General features: G+C 38.5%; 1 long non-coding RNA gene across 3 annotated transcripts in view; it reads left to right on the plus strand.

Annotated features, from left to right (window-relative positions):
- The window catches only part of LOC132437096 (uncharacterized), a 459,886-nt gene extending 438,270 nt beyond the window's left edge, over positions 1 to 21,616 (plus strand). For all 3 annotated transcript variants that reach the window (XR_009521959.1, XR_009521958.1, XR_009521960.1), the window contains one exon: positions 21,180 to 21,616. This is a non-coding gene — a long non-coding RNA (uncharacterized lncRNA). The remainder of the gene's footprint in view (positions 1 to 21,179) is intronic.
- Positions 21,617 to 23,165: the final 1,549 nt, after the last annotated feature.

The raw sequence follows: 23,165 nt of genomic DNA on the forward strand, positions 1-23,165 counted from the left end.
GATTTCTTTCCTTCTGCTAACTTTAGGGTTTTTTTTGTTCTTCTTCCTCTAATTGCTTTAAGTGTAAGGTTAGGTTGTTTATTTGAGATGTTTCTTTTTTCTTGAGGTAGGATTGTATTGCTCTAAACTTCCCTCTTAGAACTGCTTTCGCTGCATCCCATCAGTTTTGAGTTGTCGTGTTTTCATTGTCGTTTGTTTCTAGGTATTTTTTGATTTCCTCTTTGATTTTTTCAGTGATCTCTTGGTTATTTAGTAGTGTATTGTTTTGCCTCTATGTGTTTGTATTTTTTACAGATTTTTTCCTTTAATTTGTATCTAGATACTTGATATGATTTCAATTTTTTTAAATTTACGAAGGCTTGATATGTGACCCAAGAAATGATCTATCCTGGAGAATATTCCAGAAGAAAGTGTATTCTGTTGTTTTTGGATGGAATATCCTATAAATATCAATTAAGTCTATCTGGACTAATGTGTCATTTAAAGCTTCTGTCTCCTTATTTATTTTCATTTTGGATGATCTGTCCATTGGTGAAAGTGTGGTTTTAAAATCCCCTACTATGACTGTGTTCATGTCAATTTCCTCTTTCATGGCTATTAGCATTTGCCTTAAGTATTGAGGTACTCCTATGTTGGGTACATAAATATTTACAATTGTTATGTCTTCTTCTTTGATTGTCCCTTGATCATTCTGTAGTGTCCTTCTGTGTCTCTTGTAATAGTCTTTATTTTAAAGTCTATTTTGTCTGATATGATAAATGCTACTCCAGCTTTCTTTTGATTTCCATTTGCATGGATTATCTTTTTTTCATCCTCTCACTTTCAGTCTGTATGTGTCCCTAAGCCTGAAGTGGGTCTCTTGTAGACAGCATATATACAGGTCTTGTTTTTGTATCCTTTCAGCCAGCCTATGTCTTTTGGTTGGAGCGTTTAATCCATTTGCATTTAAGGTAGTTATCGATATGTAAGTTCCTATTACCATTTTCTTAATTGTTTTGGGTTTGTTATTGTAGGCCTTTTCCTTCTCTTGTGTTTCCTACCAAGAGAAGTTCCCTTAGCGTTTGTTGTAAAGCTGGTTTGGTGGTGCTGAATTCTCTTAGCTTTTGCTTCTCTGTTAGAGGTTTTAGTTTCTCCGTAGAATCTGAATGAAATCCTTGCTGGGTAGAGTAATACTGGTTTTAGTTTTTTTCCATTTCAACACTTTGAATATGTCCTGCCATTCCTTTCCGGCTTGCAGAGTTTCTGCTGAAAGTTCAGCTGTTAATCTTATGGGGATGCCCTTGTATGTTATTTGTTGCTTTTCCCTTGGTGCTTTTAATATTTTTTTCTTTGTATTTAATTTTTGATAGTTTGATTAATATGTGTCTTGGCATGTTTCTCCTTGGATTTATCCTGTATGGGACTCTCTGTGCTTCCTGGACTTGATTAACTATTTCCTTTCCCTTATTAGGGAAGTTTTCAACTATAAGCTCTTCAAATATTTCCACAGTACATTTCTTTTCCTCTTCTTCTTCTGGGACTCCTATTATTCAAATGTTGATGCATTAGTGTTGTCCCAGAGGTCTCTGAGGCTGTCCTCAATTCTTTTCATACTTTTTTTCTTTATTCTGCTCTGCAGTAGTTACTTCCACTATTTTATCTTCCAGGTCACTTATCTGTTCTTCTGCCTCAGTTATTCTGCTATTGATTCCTTCTAGAGTATTTTAAATTTCATTTACTGTGTTGTTCATCATTGTTTGTTTGCTCTTTAGTTCTTCTAGGTCCTTGTTAAACGTTTCTTGTATTTTCTCCATTCTGTTTCCAAGATTTTGGATTATCTTTATTCTCATTACTCTGAATTGTTTTTCAGGTAGACTGTGTATTTTCTCTTCATTTGTTTGGTCTGGTGGGTTTTTACCTTGCTCCTTCTTCTGCTGTGTATTTCTCTGTCTTCTCATTTTGCTTAACCTACTGTGTTTGGGGTCTCCTTTTCGCAGGCTGCAGGTTCATAGTTCCCGTTGTTTTTGATGTCTGCCCCCATGGTTAAGGTTGGTTCAGTGCATTGTGAAGGCTTTCTGGCAGAGGGCACTGGTGCCTGTGTTCTGGTGGATGAGGCTTGATATTGTCTTTCTAGTGGGGAGGACCTCGTCCAGTGGTGTGTTTTGGGTGTCTGTGAGCTTATTATGATTTTAGGCAGCCTCTCTGGTAATGGGTGGGGTTGTGTTCCTGTCTTGCTAGTTGTTTGGCATAGGGTGTCCAGCACTGTAGCTTGGTGGTCGTTGAGTGGAGCTGGCTCTTAGCATTGAGATGGAAATCTCTGGGAGAGCTTTTGCCATTTGATATTACATGGAGCCAGTAGCTCTCTGATGGACCAATGTCCTGAACTTAGCTCTCCCACCTCAGAAGCACAGGCTTGACACCTGGCCGGAGCACCAAGACTCTGTCAGCCACACAGCTCAGAAGAAATGGGAGAAAAAACAGAAAGAAAGAAAAAATAAAATAAAGTTACTAATTTTAAAAAATTATTAATAATAAAAAATTAAAAAGTAATTAAAAAAGAAAAAAAAAGATAGAAAAGTGCAACCAAACCAAAAAACAAATCCACCAATGATAACAAGCACTAAAATCTATACTCAAAAAAAAAAAAAGTACAGACAGAACCCAAGGAGATATGGTAAAAGCAAAGCTATACCAACAAAATTACAAAAAGAAGCATACACATACACACTCACAAAAATAGAAAAGGGAAAAAAAATATATATATATAAAGGAAGAGAACAACCAAATCAATAAACAAATCTACCAATGATAATAAACTCTAATTACTAGACTAAGATAAACATAAAAACAGAAACAAATTAGATGCAGAAAGCAAACCCCAAGTCTACAGTTGCTCCCAAAGTCCACTGCCTCAATTTTGAGATGATTCATTGTCTTTTCAGGTATTCCAGAGATGCAGGGTACATCAAGTTGACTGTGGAGATTTAATCTGCTGCCCCTGAGGCTGCTGGGAGAAATTTCCCTTTCTCGTCTTTGTTCGCAGGCTACTAGGTTTCACCTTGGGGTTTGGCCCCGCCTCTGTGTGTAGGTCACCTGAGGGCATCTGTTATTTCCTGAGACAGGACAGGGTTAAAGGAGCAGCTGATTAGGGGGCTCTGGCTCACTCAGGCTGTGAGAGGGAGGGGTATGGATTGCAGGGTGAGCCTGCAGTGGCAGAGGCCGTCATGACGTAGCAGGAGCCTGAGGCACGCTGTGTGTGCTCCCGGGGAAGTTGTCCCTGGATCACAGGACCCTGGCAGTGACAGGCTGCACAGGCTCCTGGGATGGGAGGTGTAGATAGTGACCTGTGCTTGCACACAGGCTCCTTGGTGGCTGCAGCAGCAGCCTTAGCATTTCATGCCCATCTCTGGGGTCCGCGCTGATCGCCGCAGCTCGCGCCCGTCTCTGGAGCTCGTTTAGGCAGCGCTCTGAATCCCCTCTCCTCACACACCCCAAAACAATGGTCTCTTGACTCTTAGGCAGGTCCAGAGTTTTTCCCGGACTCCCTGCCAGCTAACTGTGATGCACTAACCCCTTTCAGGCTGTGTTCATGCAGCCAACCCCAGTCCTCTCCCTGGGTTCTGACCTCCAAAGTCCAAGCCTGAGCTCCCAGCCTTCAACCACCCCGGCGGGTTAGCAGAGAAGCCTCTCAGGCTGGTCAGTGCTGGTCGGCACCAATCCTCTGTGTGGAAATCTCTCTGCTTTTCCCTCTGCACCCTTGTTGCTGTGCTCTCCTCCATGTCTCCAAAGCTTCCCCCCCGCACCCCCCATCTCCACCAGTGAAGGGGCTTCCTAGTGTGTGGAAGCTTTTCCTCCTTCACAGCTCCCTCCCACTGGTGCAGGTCCCGTCCCTATCCTTTTGTCTCTGTTTTTTCTTTTTTCTTTTGCCCTACCCAGGTACGTGGGGAGTTTCTTGCCTTTTGGGAGGTCTGAGGTCTCCTGCCAGCATTCAGTAGGTGTTCTGTAGGAGTTGTTCCACGTGTAGATGTATTTCTGATGTATTTGTCGGAAGGAAGGTGATCTCCACGTCTTAGTCCTATGCCATCTCAAAGGCCTCTCCAGCTTCTTCTTTTTAAAAACCTTTATTTTCTTTTTTTTCTTTCCCCCATTCCCCATCCCACATCCCCCACTCCCATTCATAGCTCAGCTTTTTCTTAATATTAGTCAAAAGATGAAAGTACAAGTATTCTATTCCATACACATCGTGCACTGAGGCATGACAGGAAACCGTGTCAGTGTTCTTCCTCCACCCACGCTCTTGACTTCGCTGATTTGAGGCTTCTGTGAACTTCTTTGAGCTTTGGTGCTAATTTTGATGTTCTGTGAGCTGTTCCCCACAAGGGGTGATTTTGGCATGCTGGCGGTTCTTCCTCTTTTCCTTCCTTTAGCAATAAGTCTAGGGTGAGGTGTGGAGGAGGCGTGAGGCTGGGGTGAGTTCATTTATGCCTCAGCTCATTGCCCTGTATTCGTCTGCCAAGGCTACCATAACAAAGTAATGTAGATCGATGGCCTAAACAACACAGTTTTATTTTCTCACAGTTCTGGAGGCTGGAGGTCTGAGAAGAGGTACTGGCACGATCGATTCCTTCAGCAGCCTCTGTCCTTGGCTTGTAGATGGGCTCCTTGTCCCTCTGTGTTCACACGGTCTGCCTTCTGTGTTTGTGTGTGTGTGTCCTCATCTCCTCTTATGAGGACAGCAGTCATACTGGATTAGGGCTCACCTCATGACCAACGTTTAACTTAATTACTTCTCGAAAAGTCCTACCTCCAAATGTAGTCATGTTCTGAGGTACTGGGGCTTAGGACTTCAACCAATTAACTTTGGTGGGAGTGCAATTCAGCCCTTAGGAGCCCCCTTCCTCCAGATTCAAGGTTGGCATAGTCAGCCTTGGGTGTTACATCTCTCCATTTCCCTCCTCTGTTCTGCCTCCCTCTTCTGCTTTTAAGAGCTCCCGTGGTTACATAGGGCCCATTTGGATAACCCAGGATAATCTCCCTTTTCTACAGTAAACTAATTAGCAACTTTAATTCCATCTGTAACGTTACTTCGCTTTTTCCATGTAATATAATATAGTCACAGGCTCTGGGATCAAGTCATGTGCATCTTTGGGGGCCATAATCCTGCCTACCCCTCTAACAAAGAACAGAATCCATCCCACTTTTCAACAAATACCGATTCTCTCCTTTAAGGCTACTTGGGGCCAAACTCTTGGGGGAAATTTTCTCCTTCCTCTTCGTATTTTTCCTGTTTCCATTGAGGATAAGAGTGTGAGCACGTATACTTCTGCCCCCTTCTCCACACGGGGATACAGTCTTTCTCCCAGAAGCGGAGCTCACCAATCAGGCTTGTCTGAATCAGTACATCCATTTGGCCAGGTTAGCAGAGGCTGGAGCCACGGTGTCAAGGGCAGAAAGCAGACCTCACACCTCCTCTTTCCCTTAATGTCATGGATCAATAGGGAGGCCAGGAACTTTTCCTTTGGCAGAGACATCCATCTCTTCTCCAACCTTCTTTTGCTTTCTGCATCCAGCCTGACAGGCCCGCTTGTCCTTCTTCATGATGAGTGAATAAGTCAGCTTAGAACTTGCCCTCTATGGCCCTCTGTCTTTTCTTCAGTGCAAGAGGAGAAAAGTACCCCACTTTGTTTTCAGCTCTGAGTCACATTCTCCAATCCAGTTTTTATCCAGACTCCTGCTTTGAGATGATTAATTTTGCAAGTTCCCCATAATCTCAAAGCAGGAGTCTCTGGATAAAGGCACTTGCAAAATCATTGTCACCCATATTTTCTTTTGGAGTTAGCATATAATTCTCCTGTGATGTCTGTCAGCCAGCCTTTAGAGAGGAGGAAAAGAGCCTCTTAAAACTCAAACAAGAGCATCTATTTACTCTAGTAATGCTTCTGTGTGGAAACCAGAGGTTTATTTGAAGTCTTCTGGTATTTTCTACAGGATAGTATGACAAGGGTGTTGATATAGAGGATCCCCACCTGCCCCTACTTTATCCATAAACATTCAATTTTTATCAGTATGACTTTCACATAAGCTTTTAGTTGAATAAGATTACATAGTGCTGAAAGCATTGTGTTAATACTAACTGATGTTAGTAAACAATCCTATTGTGATATCAGTGCAGGTTGGTATATACTGTTAGAAAGGTCTGCAGAGTCCAAAATGTCTTCCCTCACATGCCTGCTTGGTTTCTTGTTGAGGATGGGTGAAAGGTGGGGCTCAGTGATGTCCTCTCTCTCCATACCATCTGTCTTTAGTTGTTGTTATGGATTTTGTGTTACAGGTTTTTTATGTCTCCCTAATTCATATGTTGAAGTCCTAATTACCCCATTATCTCAGAATGTAACCTTATTTGATGGCAGGGTCTTTATAGAGGTAATCAAGTTAAAATGAGGTCATTAGGTTGGGCCCTAATGTAATATGACCGGTGTCACTGTACGAAGGGGAAATTCAGACACAGACCCGCATACAGGGAAGATGATGTGAAGAGACACAGGAAGAAGGTGGCCACCTATAGGCCAAGGAGAGAGCCCTGGACAGATTTTCCCTCACAGCCTTCGAAAGGAACCAACACTGCCTAAACCTTGATTTTGGACTCGTAGCCTCCAGAACTGTAAGACAATACATTTCTGTTGTTTAAGCCACCCAGTTTGTAGTTCTTTGTTACAGAAGCCCTGGCAAACTAACATAGCTGGGTAGTTGTGCTTCTTATAAAGGGGCCCAGGGCTCTAAAGACCAAGGGAGAAGCTGTCTGAGGTAGGACAGACCCGACATGGTGTTATTCTGCGATATTCTCTTGGCCAAAGCAATCACAGCACAGCTTGGTTTCATGGAAGGAGACATAGACCCTGCCTTCAGATGAGAAGAATGTCAGAGAATTTTCAGCACTTTTTAATCTGCCACAGTGACAGGACAGATGAGGATACAGTGGGGGTCCTGACTTTAGGGAATTTATGTCAATAAGAGCATCTGTTCTTACTTTGGTAAGACATTGTAAACTTTATATATTCTTAATAAGTTTGTAATGATTCAATCCCAGTAAATGCACGTGTGCTCATCAATGACTGGGATTGAGATAAAGCAAACCTGGAGACCTGATTCCCTTATTAGTTACAGCCTTACAGGCAGTTCTTCTAGTGAGGGGTCAAGTCAGGGTTCTAGACCCCGACTGGAAGGGTCTAGAAAACCTGCTTTCTAGTTCCAAGCCAGCCTCTAACAAGCTGAGATACCCTGGGCAAATCAATTTACTTCTTTGCATTTCAGTTTCTTTATTAGGAAAAAGAGAACAAGGCCATCTTGAAAGCCTCTTCCAGCTATGAAATTTTATGACTTGATTAATTTTTCCACTGCATAATAAGAACTTGCTATTCCTAATAAATCAAAATTCCCATAAATGCATCTTACTGAATATTCGCTTTAAGTTTGCATCCACTATTTCCTCCAACCTGCTGCATCTTTGAAGAGTAGTGTTATCTGCTACCTTAGTTCATTTTTAATATATGTGGTCTACTTCATCCGCTCTGCTGTGCCTGAAAACTAGAATATTCTCCAATTATTTCAGTTCCAGGCTTCGTTGCTGAGGCTTAGAAACAGAGGGCTGAGACAAACTGTGCCGGGAACTTTGGCCATATACTACTTGTCCACTAAACTCCGAACAAAGAGCGCACATTTACTTCACTGTTCATGTCTATTGAAGGTAACTCTGAGACTGCCCTTGCCAGGAACTGTGCCTCACAGATGAAAGCTCCTGTGGGTAGTGAGCTCCGCCCAGAGCCATCCCACACAAAGACAGCAAATGCTTTTGTAACACCCACATACTTATATTTTATGCTACAGATGGCACTTTACGGTCCACTTATAAAGAATCATTGTCAAGCTCAGAGGTCAAATGCACTGAATAAAGTATCAATTTAATGGGAACTAGTGTTTGAAATACCTTCCTACTTTAGTAAATTCTCTGAGCCCTGTAAGAGCCTATAACAGGTCCCACGGAATGACCTCTTTAAACCACCGAAAACTCATTTACACACTCCTTGTAACAGATCCTTTAGTTCGACTTCTTTGAGCAATTGCTTTCTTTGTACTAAGCTTCAGAGCATATACTCTATCAAAGCAATTTAAAAGGTCTAACATTTTTGAAGAAAACCAAATGCAGAAATCTCTCTGCTGACCTCCTGAAAAGACAGAAGGCTTATCAATGAGATGTGAATATTCTGCTTCCTTTAGGAGATTAAGGAACAGAGCTGTTTATCCTAATTTTATCCAGGCACCCAGATTCCATCTACAGATTTCTCGATGACAGAGGAGAATGGTTTCATAAAAACAGCAAGATGATTGTCCATCTTCACTTCACTTCTCCTCCCTACCCTCTCATTACGTGTTTGAACGTGCCCTTCTTTTTCATATCGTTGGCATTTCGTACTTCCTGGGTGAAGCGTATAGGTTGATGAGTGCTCAGCAAGTAAGGGCCTTCTTTTGCACATACTGGCCCTCTTCCATAAAAGTCTATCCCATAACTTTCTGCCCGAACCCTGTACCACAACCTATGCTCAATGTCCAATAAGGCTAGTCTGAAGCTACTCCGAAACTGTTCATGACCCTTTGCCAGGGTTATATTCTTTTCTCTCCAGTTGTTCTAGTTCATTTTTAATTTCATTCAGCTCCTGAATTTTTTCCTGCTTGCTCCTGTCTCCAGGACTTCATTTTTAGTCTTGCTTTCCCTGTGTTTGATGCTACATGATCATTATTTTTGTCTCAGCTTTAAATTTCTGGGAATATTTTTTCAAAGTAACTCTGTGGAAAAACTTATTCCTGCTTCAGCCCTTTGGGATCAACGTCTTGGTCATGGTTCCTTTGGCCAGTAAATTAACTGTATCTTCCCAGTGTGTTGAGGAGAGAGATTTAGCAATCATTTTGTGTAGAAGCATGTTCCCCTGTGTTCTGCATATATTCTGGGTGCCCACCCTCCCAATCTTTTCACACCTTCTCTTATCAGACAACTTTAAAGGCTGCATTGACACAGACATCATGAGAGTGTTACTGGATCCCAGGCTTTATCTCTGGGCTAGGGAATTAGAGCAAAGGTTGCTTCTTACCTTGATACCTAATGCATTAGTGTAGAGGATGTTGTTGGCCACTGATAGCTCAGCATTGATTTCCTCTCTGGAAGTTTCCCTCTGACTGAAGGAAGTTGCCTAACCCAGATTATGCTTCTGCCGCAGGGGCATCCAGAATCCTATGACTGGTTGGTTCGGGGATGCATGACCCAGCGTCCTTGCCCAGAATTGGAACAATATTAAAGGTCCATCCCAGCTTCAAGTCATCCCTTAGTCTCTACTGTTACTGCATTACATTCCAGCTTCTCCCTCAACCCAATCCTGTTTCCTTTGCTCCCTCATGGGTATTTTTCCCTCTGATGAACAGTCTCTGATAAAACCTGCACATAAATCTCTTTACTGGAGTTCGTTCCTAAGACAGTGGTGATCTTTTCTTGCAATTAAATGTTAATTTGGGCTCCAAGGCCATGTTTCTCAACACAACCATTTCAACAGGTCATGGCATCTTCTGTAAATTCATGTTAGTGTCATAACAATGGATTCAGTATCGTGGTGAACATGAATGACATATGTTGATAAGCAGACATGACTGGAAAACAGCTGCGTTTACATGCTTTAAATAATATTGAGACTAAAACAGAATGTATAAATAGCTGCATAGTGCCGTGAACGTTGAAGTTACGCAATACAAATCATTGCATTGAGAATGGGTCTCAATAGACAACCTATTAAAACATAAGGATCCTCAGTTTTCCATAAAAACTCATGAAGAAGAAACTTCTTAACAATTTGATAGGTTAAGTGCAAGAAGCAAGGCACAAGTCAGCCCTCTTACCACAAAGTATAGTGAGTAATTTTTTTTTTTTTTACAGTATAGAACCTGCTTAAAAACTATGAGGAAGTTGAGTTGGTATATAGATAAATTATCTCTAATTTATTTTTAAACTTTACACTGTATTTGGAGAATATGTGTGTGCATTTGGGGTAAGGGTAGGGACTCAGGTATAGAAAAATTTCGAGATAATAGTTTAGTGCTCTCTTAGTTTTATAAATTTTAAAATAGAATATAAATATTGCATAACCCTACCCCATACACAAAGTTAAAGCTCCCTTCTAATTACGCCTATGGATGGCTTGTCTCTTTAAGTTTCTCTATCTGTAAAATGGAGATAACAATATTTACCTTCCTCATTAGGAAATGATGAATTTCCTAATGTGCATAATATGCTTTGAAGATGAAAAGCTTCATATAATTGTTAAGTGTTATTATTGTGCATAAATTTATTAGGTATCACAGGTGCACAATTCTGAAGAATACATTAAAGGTAAAATTCATAATGAATAATCTTTGAGGTTGTAAACCTGAATTAAATATAAAGGGAAAAACAACCTTCTAAACATTAAACACAGATGGTAATGATTTTGTTCAGATTTTCCTTGTATATAGATTGGTTATATTTTACAATTAGACAAAGAGCTAAATAGGCATCAGTTAAGTTTTAAAAATCATGTGAAGCTTGGCTTTCAAAGCTTTGTCCATTCTTGGTAAAATTCTCAATTATAAAAGTTTAATAAAAGAATGCTTCTTTTTATTTATTTTGTGACTTTGGGGATTGATTGCTACAGCCTTAGGGTTTCACTCCAACACATCAACTATAAAATTTTGGCCAAAAGGCATATGGTCATAATATTCTTGATCCTTAAATACTCTCCTCATTGCCCAAAAAAGTATATTTTCGTTCAGTATACTCCTTCTGCTTCAGGAAAAATAAATCCCATTATTGTGGTAAAGGCCTTGTTGAAATTCTCTTGGGTTCATAATCAAAGTAACTCTTGAGTGTTTCCTGACTTTGTGCTATAGTAATGTATTTCAAGGACAGGTGAGAGATGCATTTTTGTTTAACTTGTGACAGGTGGCATTTTATTCCCAGGCAGCTATCTGCTTGGAATATTGTCTACTTCTTGGCCATGAGCACAAATCCAGAGGGACCTGGGCTCAGTCTGAACAGCAGTGTCAGGCACATTCCTGGCTTATTCCACAATGTCTGTGCTGGAGCTGGGGCTCGCCTCTCATCCATCCAGAGAGAGTCAAGTGGTCTTGAGTGAAGAAAGATTTATGTTTTTTTAGAATGAAATAATGCCATTTGCAGGAACAGGGATGGACCTAGAGATTATCATACTAAGTGAAGTAAGTCAGAAAGAGAAAGACAAATACCATATGATATCACTTATATGTGGAACCTAAAATACGACACAAATGAACATATCTACGAAACAGAAACATACAGACATAGAGAACAGACTTGTGATTGCCAAGGGGGAAGGGAGTGTGGGAGGGGAGGATTGAGAGTTTGGGGTTAGCAGATGCAAACTATTATATATAGGATGGATGAACAACAAGGTCCTACTGTACAGCACAGGGAACACATTCAATGTCCTGTGATAAACCATAATGGAAAAGAATATGAAAAAGAATATATATATAACTGAATCACTTTGCTATACAGTAGAAATTAACACAGCATTGTAAAGCAACTGTACTTCAATAAAATTTTAAAAAAATATTTATGTCTTTTCACTTTCAGCTGTTTTAAACGCAGGTATTTGGGGAAGTGGGGTGGGCAGTTTGGAACATGGTGAAGAAATGTCCCGCTGAAAACTGCTGCAGAGACAAGCCCCTCCCCTCCTGCTGCTTCACTGCACTTCTGTAAGGAGTTGTCATCATTTATAACCAATCGCTAGTCAGGAGGATGTTCAGGCCAGTGATGCATATACCTGACTAACAGTGAAAAATAGTGTTCTCCCTCTTTAGAGGAGCATTGATTTGTTTTAAGGGTGAAGGCTGCTAGCACAGTAGACAAAGCCATTCACTGAAATAGGGCTTCATTGTCTTGAGAGCTGATGCATGTCTAGAAAGGATGGGATTAATTCCATGCACATTGGAAGCATCAACTCTCTATTATAAAGCACCTTAAAGAAGTTCAAATGAAGGTAAGATAAAAGTTAAAGGCTTTTTGAGATAAGTAAAACTTGGGTTTGGCCAGGGTAGAGCATTAACTATCTATCTATTTTGAAGGCTGCTTCTGAATCAAGATCAGAGGTGGGCATTCATTCCCTGATTCATTCAACCAACTAATTCTTCTTATACTGTGAGACAGTGCTGTATGTCAGGACTGTGATCTATGAAGGATACAAAATGAAATCCCTGCTCTCCCAAATATTATGTCTAGGGGAAAGAATCAAACAGTGAGGGGGGTAAAGAAATCTTGTTACTATCCATGGTGCAGGTCACCCTGTCTCTCACCTAGGATGGATCATCTGGAAGCAGAAGGAGAAAAGGAGGGAGGAAGGAAGGAAGAAGGGAAGGAAGGAAAGAAGGAAGGAAGGAAGAGGGAAGGAGGGAGAGAGGGAGGGAGGAAGGAAAGGAGAGGAGGGGAGTAAAGGAAAGGGTAAAAGAGGATCACTTTTCTCAAAATGCAAAGAAAAATCTCAATAATAGCAACAAAAACAAAAATAATTTCACTCTAGAAATTCAGGACAGATGCTAGAGAAGCCCAAGTGTCCACATATATGGCCTTTTGATTTTCCTCCCTTGGTTGTCTGCTTGGGAGACTCTTGAACTGCTGTTCTGTCCTTATTCACAGCTCTGATGAGGCCACCGAAGTTGATAAGGATCTAATTCTAAGAGAAGCTTTGAGACAGACCTAATTGCGCCGTGCGGCTTGTGTGATCTAAGTTCCCTGACCAGGGATCAAACCCAGGCCCTCGGCAGTGAATGCACTGAGTCCTAACCCCTGGACCACCAGGGAATTCCCAAGACAGATCTAATTTTAAAACAGATATTATTATAGGACATGTTATTTGCAAACCAATATGCTTTTATATATAGACATTTCATTTACATTGAGGAAATGGGAGCAAATTTAAATGAATCATATCTGTTTTCTTTATCCTAATAGGATAAAATGGTATTCTTGGTTTTCAAAAATACCAAAAATGAGTAGAATAAATCTTGTGTCATTATCAAGTACCTACCAATGAGACAACCAATTTTGGAAGGAAAAATACTTATCAGGGATTACATAATTATTGGGGTTTCTTACATATTTTTCTTATTTAAAAAAATGGAAGCTTGGAAAGGAGGGGGCTATGAATATCTATGACTATTTTGCTTTAAAATTATAAATACCTAGAGTTCGGATGAAGAGTTCATTAAGAGCATCTCATCATTCCATCACCTACATCTCATTATTCCGTTGCCTTCATCAACTTCTCTCCTATCAGGAGGTCTGGGTTCCACAGGCCATCCCTCCCTCCTCTGCCTTCTCCTAATCCATTCATGCTCCTAGGACACTGCTGGCCCCTCAGCCAGGTCCCAGCTCTGATGGCACATAGAATTAGGATGAAGAGCTTTAAAAAAATGTAATACCTGGATTCAACCCAACATTCAATATATTATTAGCTCCTAATACTGACTAGATGAATCTTGCTATTGGTTAGCTATATATTTTAACACTGATCTTTCACAATGTAATACACATCTGTTTATCCAACTGGTATACTAGCTGCATACTGCATTAAGCACCCAATTAGACCATAAGTATCTCAAATTCTGTATCTCCCAAACTGAATGTATTGTAAAGTTTGTTCTCCTCTAGTGGATAGACATAGAGTCTGTCATACAGAGTGAAGTAAGTCAGAAAGAGAAAAACAAATACCATATGCTAACACATATATATGGAATCTAAAAAAAAAAAAAAAAGGTTCTGATGAAAGTAGCCGCAGGACAAGAATAAAGATACAGATGTAGAGAATGGACTTGAGGACACAGGGAGGGGGAAGGGTAAGCTGGGATGAAGTGAGAGAGTAACATTGACACATATACACTACCAAACGTAAAATAGATAGCTAGTGGGAAGCAGCTGCATAGCACAGGGAGATCAGCTCCGTGCTTTGTGACCACCTAGAGGTGTGGGATAGGGAGGGTGGGAGGGAGACACAAGAGGGAGGGCATATGGGGATATATGTATACGTATAGCTGATTCACTTTGTTATACAGCAGAAAGTAACACAACATTGTAAAGCAAGTGTACTCGAATAAAGATGTTAAAAAAAAAAAGCCTGAGTAGCAATACTCATATCAGATAAAATAGACTTTAAAATAAAGAATGTTACAAGAGACAAGGAAGGACACTACATAATGGTCAAGGGATTAATCCAAGAAGAAGATATAACAATTATAAATATATATGCACCCAGTATAGGAGCACTTCCATACATAAGGCAACTGCTACCAGCTATAAAAGAGGAAATTGACAGTAACACAATAATAGTGGGGGACTTTAACACCTCACTTACACCAATGGACAGATCATCCAATCAGAAAATTAATAAGGAAAGACAAGCTTTAAATGACACAGTAGACCAGATAGATTTAATTGATATTTGTATGACATTCCATCCAAAAACAACAGATTACACTTTCTTCTCAAGTGCGCACAGAACATTCTCCAACGTAGATCACATCTTGGGTCAGAAATCAAGCCTCAGTAAATTTAAGAAAATTGAAATCATATCAACCATCTTTTCTGACCACAACACTATGAAATTAGAAATCAGTTACATGGAAAAAAACGTAAAATACACAAACACATGGAGGCTAAACAAAACATTACTGAATAACCAAGAGATCACTGAAGTAATCAAAGAGGAAATCAAAAAATACCTAGAGACAAATGATAATGAAAACACGATGAACCAAAACCTATGGGTTGCAGCAAAAGCAGTTCTAAGGGGGGGGGGGGGGTTTACAGCTATATAGACTACCTCAAGAAACAAGAAAAATCTCAAATAAACAATCTAACCTTATACCTAAAGGAACTAGAGAAAGAAGAACAAACAAAACCCGAAGTTAGCAGTAGGAAAGAAATCATAAAGATCAGAGCAGAAATAAATGAAATAGAAACAAAGAAAACAACAGCAAAGATCAATAAAACTAAAAGCTTGTTCTTTGAGAAGATAAATAAAATTGATAAACCATTAGCCAGACTCATCAAGAAAAAGAGGGAGAGGACTCAAATCAATAAAATTAGAAATGAAAAAGGAGAAGTTAAAATAGACACTGCAGAAATACAAAGCATCCTAAGAGACTACTACAAGCAATCTATGCCAATAAAATGGACAACCCGGAAGAAATGGACAAATTCTTAGAAATGTATAACCTTCCAAGATTGAACCAGGAAGAAATAGAAAATATGAACAGACCAATTACAAGTAATGAAATTGAAACTGTAATTAAAAATCTTCCAACAAAAGTCCAGGACCGGATGCCTTCACAGGTGAATTCTATCAAACATTTAGAGAAGAGCTAACACCCATCCTTCTCAATCTCTTCCAAAAAATTGCAGAGGAAGGAACACTCCCAAACTCATTCTATGAGGCCAACATCACCCTGATACCAAAACCAGACAAAGATACTACAAAAACAGAAAATTACAGACCAATATCACTGATGAATATAGATGCAAAAATCCTCAACAAAATACTAGCAAACAGAATCCAACAACCCATTAAAAGGATCATACACCATGATCAAGTGAGATTTATCCCAGCAATGGAAGGATTCTTCAATATAGGCAAATCAATCAATGTGATACACCATATTAACAAATTGAAGAATAAAAACCATATGATCCTCTCAATAGATGCAGAGAAAGCTTTCGACAAAATTCAACACAAAAACTCTCCAGAAAGTGGGCATAGAGGGAACCTACCTCAACATAATAAAGGCCATATATGACAAACCCACAGCAAACATCATTCTCAATAGTGAAAAACTGAAAGCATTTCCTCTAAGATCAGGAACAAGACAAGGATGTCCACTCTCACCACTATTATTTAACACAGTTTTGGAAGTCCTAGCAGTGGCAATCAGAGAAGAAAAAGAAATAAAAGAATACAAATTGGAAAAGAAGAATTAAAGCTGTCACTGTTTGCAGCTGACATGATACTATACATAGAGAATCCTAAAGATGCCACCAGAAAACTACTAGAGCTAATCAATGAATTTGGTAAAGTTGCAGGATACAAAATTAATGCACAGAAATCTCTTATATTCCTATACACTAATGATGAAAAATCTGAAAGAGAAATTAAGGAAACACCCCCATTTACCATTGCAACAAAAAGGATAAAATACCTAGGAATAAACCTACCTAGGGAGACAAAAGACGTGTATGCAGAAAACTATAAGACACTGATGAAAGAAATTAAAGATGATACCAACAGATAGAGAGATATACCACGTTCTTGGATTGGAAGAATCAATATTGTGAAAATGACTATATTACCCAAAGCAATCTACAGATTCAACACAATCTCTATCAAATTACCAATGGAATTTTTTACAGAACTAGAACAAAAAATCTTAAAATTTGTATGCAGACACCAGAGACCACAACTATCCAAAGCAGTGTTGAGGGATAAAAACGGAGCTGGAGGAATCAGACTCCCTGACATCAGACTATACTACAAAGCTCCAGTAATCAAGACAATATGGTACTGGCACAAAAACAGGAGTATAGATCAATGGAAAAGGATAGAAAGCCCAGATGGTCAACTAACCTATGACAAAGGGGGCAAGGATATACAATGGAGAAAAGATAGTCCCTTCAATAAGTGGTGCTGGGAAAACTGGACAGCTACATGTAAAAAAAATGAAATTAGAACTCGCCCTAACACCATACACAAAGATAAACTCAAAATGGATTAGAGCCCTACATGTAAGACCAGACACTATAAAACTTTTAGAGGAAAACATAGGAAGGACACTCTGACATAAATCACAGCAACATCTTTTTTGATCCACCTCCTAGAGTAATGGAAATAAAAACAAAAATAAACAAATGGAACCTAATGAAACTTAAAAGCTTTTGCAAAGCAAAGGAAACTACAAACAAGATGAAAAGACAACCCTCAGAGTGGGGAAATATATTTGCAAACGAATCAATGGACAAAGGATTAATCTCCAAAATATATAAATAGCTCATGCAGCTCAACATTAAAAAAACAAACAACCTAATCAAAAAATGGGCAGAACACCTAAATAGACATTTCTCCAAAGAAGACATACAGATGGCCAAGAAGCACATGAAAAGCTGCTCAACATCACTAATGATTAGAGAAATGCAAATCAAAACTACAGTGAGGCATCACCTCACAGCAGTTAGCATAGGCATCATCAGAAAATCTACAAACAAATGCTGGAGAGGGTGTGGAGAAAAGGGTACCCTCTTGCACTGTTGGTGGGAATGTAAATTGATACAGCCACTATGGAGAACTGTATGGTGGTTCCTTAAAAAACTAAAAATAGAATTACCATATGACCCAGCAATTCCACTCCTGGGCATATACCCAGAGAAAACCATAATTCAAAAAGACACATGCACCCCAATGTTCATTGCAGCACTATTTACAATAACCAGGTCATGGAAGCAATCTAAATGCCCATCGACAGACAAATGTATAAAGAAGATGTGGTACATACATACAATGGAATATTATTCAGCCATAAAAAGGAACGAAATTGGGTCATTTTTAGAGACGTGGATGAATCTAGAGACTGTCATACAGAGTGAAGTAAGTCAGAAAGAGAAAAATATCGCATATTATCACATATATGTGGAACCTAGAAAATGGTACAGATGAACCGGTTTTCAGGGCAGAAATTGAGACACAGATGTAGAGAACAAACTTACGGACACCAAAGGGGGAAAGCAGCAGCAGGTGGGGTTGGTGTGTGATGAATTGGGAGATTGGGATTGACATGTATACACTGATGTGTATAAAATCGATGACCAATAAGAACCTGCTGTATAAAAAAATAAATAAAATTTTAAAACAAATTCAGGAAGAATCAAATAAGGCAATTGGACTGAAATGCTGTAACCATTAACTATACTTGAACATAATAATCTCTTTACTCCAGCCTGTACTCAAAATGGTGAAAGAATTCAACAAAAGGAGGGAAAGTGTATGTTTCTGACATATATTTTGGGTAAATAGTAGAATTTAAATTCAATGGAGGCAAAAGTGATAATTCCTAAAAATCTTCAAGAGAATAATATAAATCGATTATTTCGAAGTAGATTTTTTTGCTTTGAAATATCTCAAGAAGTTAGGAAGTCTTCTCTAGCTCTATGATTCTACTGAAGTTATCCAAAAACATAGCATTGTATCTAGTCCACAGTAGGACAGTTGAGATGACAGAACCCTAAACATCTGGTGGCTTCGGTTTCATAGTTCACAACTTACATCAGTTACCAAGATCATTTTTCCTGTAGAGAGTGATAAAAACATTTCTACTTAACAGTTCTATTGTCCATTTCATACTCCATCCTATCTGTTGTCCCCAAACTCCTCAACCACACTTACTGCAAGTACATTTTGGCAAAGGGCAGAGGAAGTAATTTTATATGCCTGCAAACTTTGAGCTTGCCAGAGAGCTGCCATGCTAAAATGTATCTATATCCATGGGTGAAATTTAAAGTAGATCTCTACTTTTGCCTCATTGCCTCGGTTTATGAAGCCTGGATTTTCTGTTGTTCAGGTACAAGGACCTTATGGTTATATAAGTAAGTATGTACAAAGGAATGTATAAGTTGAATTTGGACTGGGAAATAGAAGGATGAATCAAGAAATTTACGCATGAACTGCTCTTGCATCCACTTTTAGTACATCGATTTAGGGAATAAAGTGTGGGGATAACTCATTTTCCCAACTATTATAAATTTTTTCCAAAAATAAATACTTATTTTTGTTTTTCATTTCCTTGAGAAATTAAAATTCAGACAATCAGATTTCCTCTCCCCAATTTATCTGGACTCATCATCCCTACAAATTTAATACTTACTCATAATTAATGGTATAAAATATAAGTCTAAAAAGTTTTTATTAAATAGCAACTCTACCCAAACTATCTTACTCTTCAGTTATATAATTGTATGTATCCTGTTTTATAATTAGAAATTTGATTTGTTTGAAATAATGAGAAAATGATTTGCTTCTCCTTGCTCATAAAAGGCTCTTGGAAAAATTATTAGTATTCTGCAAATAATGGAAGAGGTAGAAGTTGCTGTGAAATAAGTTTCTGGTTTTAACAAAAACAACACATAGAACTATTCAATCCTCAAATGGCTTTCAAAGCATTTGTTGATGAATATTAGTTTTTGAGGACAATATCTATTAGATGTGGTTGCTGATACATTAGAGAATATATATTTGTGTATGTGTGTATACTCATAAAAGGCATATAATTTAAAAAAAAATTTGACTTATTAACATGGTACATATTTAAGACAATTTTTAGTGCTTATTATGATTTAAAGTTTTGCCCATTTTGTCAATTTTAATGTTTTAGTTTAGAGAGGTTTTTACTTTAAGCTTCTTAAAATTATGACTTATAGTCTTTCTGGGTTATCTGATATTCAATGAAGAAGCTAGAACAAAAGTGGGCTCAATCATCCTTAAAGTCATATGAGTATTAGAATTGTTATAAAAGTCAATTACAAGCCTGATTGATTGCTAACAATGTAACATAAAGCAAGTTAGCTGAAAAGATTAATATCCAACTTTTCAAGGGACTTATAAAAGAAAGTCCCAGTCACACAACTTATAATCAATGTCAAAAGGTATCCAAATCCATTAACTGAGTTTTCTGTTATGCTGTCAGAACAGTTGAGAAATGTCATTAATTAAAAAAAAAAATAGCAGAACAGTGCCACTGCCTTGTTAACTGGCAACAACTTTGAGGAAAGGCTGCCCCGTGCAGAAGGCAAGGGAAGTGTTAACCACCCCACTTTGTGACTCGGTCCTACACAATTACCTGGTCATCCTCACCTGCACTGAGAGGGCTTCTCAATCTTGAATTTGAGAGGTAAAAAGAATGGCCTTGAAAGAGAAAGAGTTACAACAAATCTAAGTAAACAGAAGCAAAGTGTTTGGAATGTGTCCAAAAGAAGGAGCTCATTTCATATAACCCTATTGGAGCCTTACAAAGATGTTGTTAGGCTCGTAGCTTTCATTTAGGAAAAAAACATGTTGCTTTCTAAGAGGAGAGTTTATTAGAGGCTTTTATCAAATAGTCATTTACTCAATGTAATGGAGTTGAAATGGAGTTGAAAAACTAGGTGAAATTTTAACATTATTTTGAAAAGAAAACTTTAAAAAAGTTAAGTAAGGTGTATAAATGTGACAAAAGGATAGTTAGAATGAATGACAAAAAGGGAGGTTAAAGAATGTCTGTAGATGTGTCTGTGAAGGTAGTTCTGAAATTTAAACACAAGGCTCCAGGAAGCAAACCTTGGAGAATTTCTAACTGGGTAACTGCTTGAAGGTAGATGCAGCTGTCTTCTCTCTTCTCCATCTTTTCCTGTCTCTTTCCCTCTCCATTCTTTCCTCTCCTTGCTCCTGTCTCTTTCCTCCCACAAAGTTCTCAACTTCTGGTAAAGTAGCTGTTTTGTATTCAATCTGTGAGTCAGTCATTGAATCACCAATTATTTACCAGGCTTATGGAAGCAAGTCTTTTTCTGACCAGGAATGGCAACTCCTGCTGTTCTTTGCCATAAAAAATCAGTATGCTTTTAAATTTTGTTGCAATGTCCAAAGTTACCTATTTAATTTGCCTAACTAAACAAACATTTTGGCATTTATGGTGACTGTTTTTACCTTTCTGTTTTAGCACATATGTGAAGAAAATGAGTTTATCTTCTAATATGAACCAAGCTTCCAAATATTTGGTAGCAAGATTTAAATATCTAATATAGAGAATTGTCTTACTAAATTATTGTATATTCATTAGATGAAATATTTTAAGAACCCTACTAAAATGATATTTGTGAAGGTTTTATAGAAACATAGAAACTTTATGTTATACTGTTAAGAGGGAAAAAAAGAAAAAAATGAAATTAAATTTTCACTTAAATTCTATGGTCTATGAGAAGAGTGACTTGGTTTTAAAAAGCTGGATAATAAAATGCCTGATATACTGTGCCCAGACTACGCTTATTGATGTCACATAGTATATATCTTATTGTTCAGTTCACCTGAGATGCAGTCTGGACAATGCAGGAGTTCAGTTTCACCTGAGATGCAATCTGGACCCACCCACGGGGAAGCAGAGGGAACACCATCCTGTCCCACAGCCAGGGAAGAACACAGGTAAGACAGATAATCAGACAATGGATAGTTTAGTGCTGGATCAAGAAGAAGAAACCTCCCCAGTAATAAGCAACTAGGGGTAGGGATTTTCCAATGATAATGACCTCTTTAGGAATATCATTGACAACAAATATCTGCCTTTAAAAGGATCTTTGTATAATTGCAGATTTAGAGACAGACCATTTTCGGCAAATAACAAAGGCTTTGAAAGAGGAAAGTAGTATCTATATGCACACCCGGAGGCAAGATGTAGTCCATACAGAAAAGGAAATTAGGCCGAATGGAGATATTTCTCTGCCTCGTTTGACCAAAGGTTTTCACTATGGCCTTAGTGGGAAGGAGTTGGAAATTAATATCAGACTCCACCATTATTCATTTAAAGTTTTACATGTTAAATTGGATTAATTGTATACTACTTGTCATTCCATTTTTAATGGCCATGAATTTCTTTATTGTCTTTATAAAGAACCAAAGTTAAACAATCTCTAAAAGTGGGGTTCTACAATAAATAGGTATCCAGCCCTGATTAGATTTTTATCTATTATGCAACATTTCTGTTTTTTAATTGGTAACACCACATGCTCGACTCTTTTGAAGATGTTGACTTATACTTATATAGTTGTATAGCATAAGATAATTAAAATTCTATATGAATATAGATGTGGGCTGCTAGGAAGCAAGAGAAAACTATAATTCAATTAGTGGGATGAGGTTTGGAACTGATTTACTCTCCTTTTTATAAGATTTATATTATTGTTAATCTATTAATATTTATATATTATTATGTTTTAGAAAAAAGTAAAAATTTATAACAGTATTATCTGTGAATCATTTTTGAGGCTGGATTTGGATGTTGACAGGAAGCTGGAGTGATGATTCTATGATTGGGTATCTCAATATATCTTATCTGTCAGATTTTAAATTTATTTTATTTTTGAAGTGTATTTATTTATACTATAGGTAAGATTTATTGGGATAAAGCTGTAATTTATAAAAAAGCAGCAGTCACTCATATTAGCTGGAAATGGGGGATATTTTATATTTGGCTGGTAGTAGAGTCCAAAATAGATATTGTTTTGGCCTCATTTTATGATGATCTCAGAGTAACCTTGTCTGAGGCTGGTGTTCTTTGAGATTGTTTATTTCTAACATGAGAAAAACATAGGCTAGCGGTGAACATAGACGAGTTCTCAGATGTCAGGAGTTGCTGGTTTGTTGTTGTTGTTGTTTTCTTTCCTTCCCAATGGCAATGTCATATTCTAAAGCATTGTCATCACGTCTACTTTCACAAGCTTTAAACTTTGTGAGCTTTGGCTGAATCTGGCCAAAGACTAAGATCCCTGGAAAATAAGCTCTAAAAATCACTTAAGCAAAAAACTTTTTTATTAGCCAATTATATTTCTAAAGAGTTTCTATTTCCATTGGAAAAAATGCCGACCCCTAGTTATTACTGGGGATGGTTTCTCTTTCTTGTTCAAGTATGAGAGATATCCTTCGTTAGGATATCTGTTCCGACCTTGTTTTTTCCCAGTTGAGAGACACATTCTCAGCTGGCTGGGAGGAGCCAGTTTCTGTGGGTCAGGCATATACTGACCGTTTCAGCGAGCTGCCCCAAGGAGAAGGGAAACGCCGGTGAAATAAACCATACAGCAGCAGGAGAAGGACTGTCACTGCAAGAGTGCAGAGCCAGTCAGGTCAGAGGTCAGGACTGCAAGGAATGGAAGTCAAGTCCCCATGAGGTGGCAGGGCCCAGAGATGGGTCAAAACAAGGAACAAGAATGATGTACACGGAAGGGTGAGGGGAAGGGATAGATTAGGGAGTTTGGGATGGACATGTACACACTGCTGTATTTAAAACAGATAACC

Source organism: Delphinus delphis, chromosome 14, assembly GCF_949987515.2.
Source record: "Delphinus delphis chromosome 14, mDelDel1.2, whole genome shotgun sequence".
Classification (NCBI taxonomy): domain Eukaryota; kingdom Metazoa; phylum Chordata; class Mammalia; order Artiodactyla; family Delphinidae; genus Delphinus; species Delphinus delphis.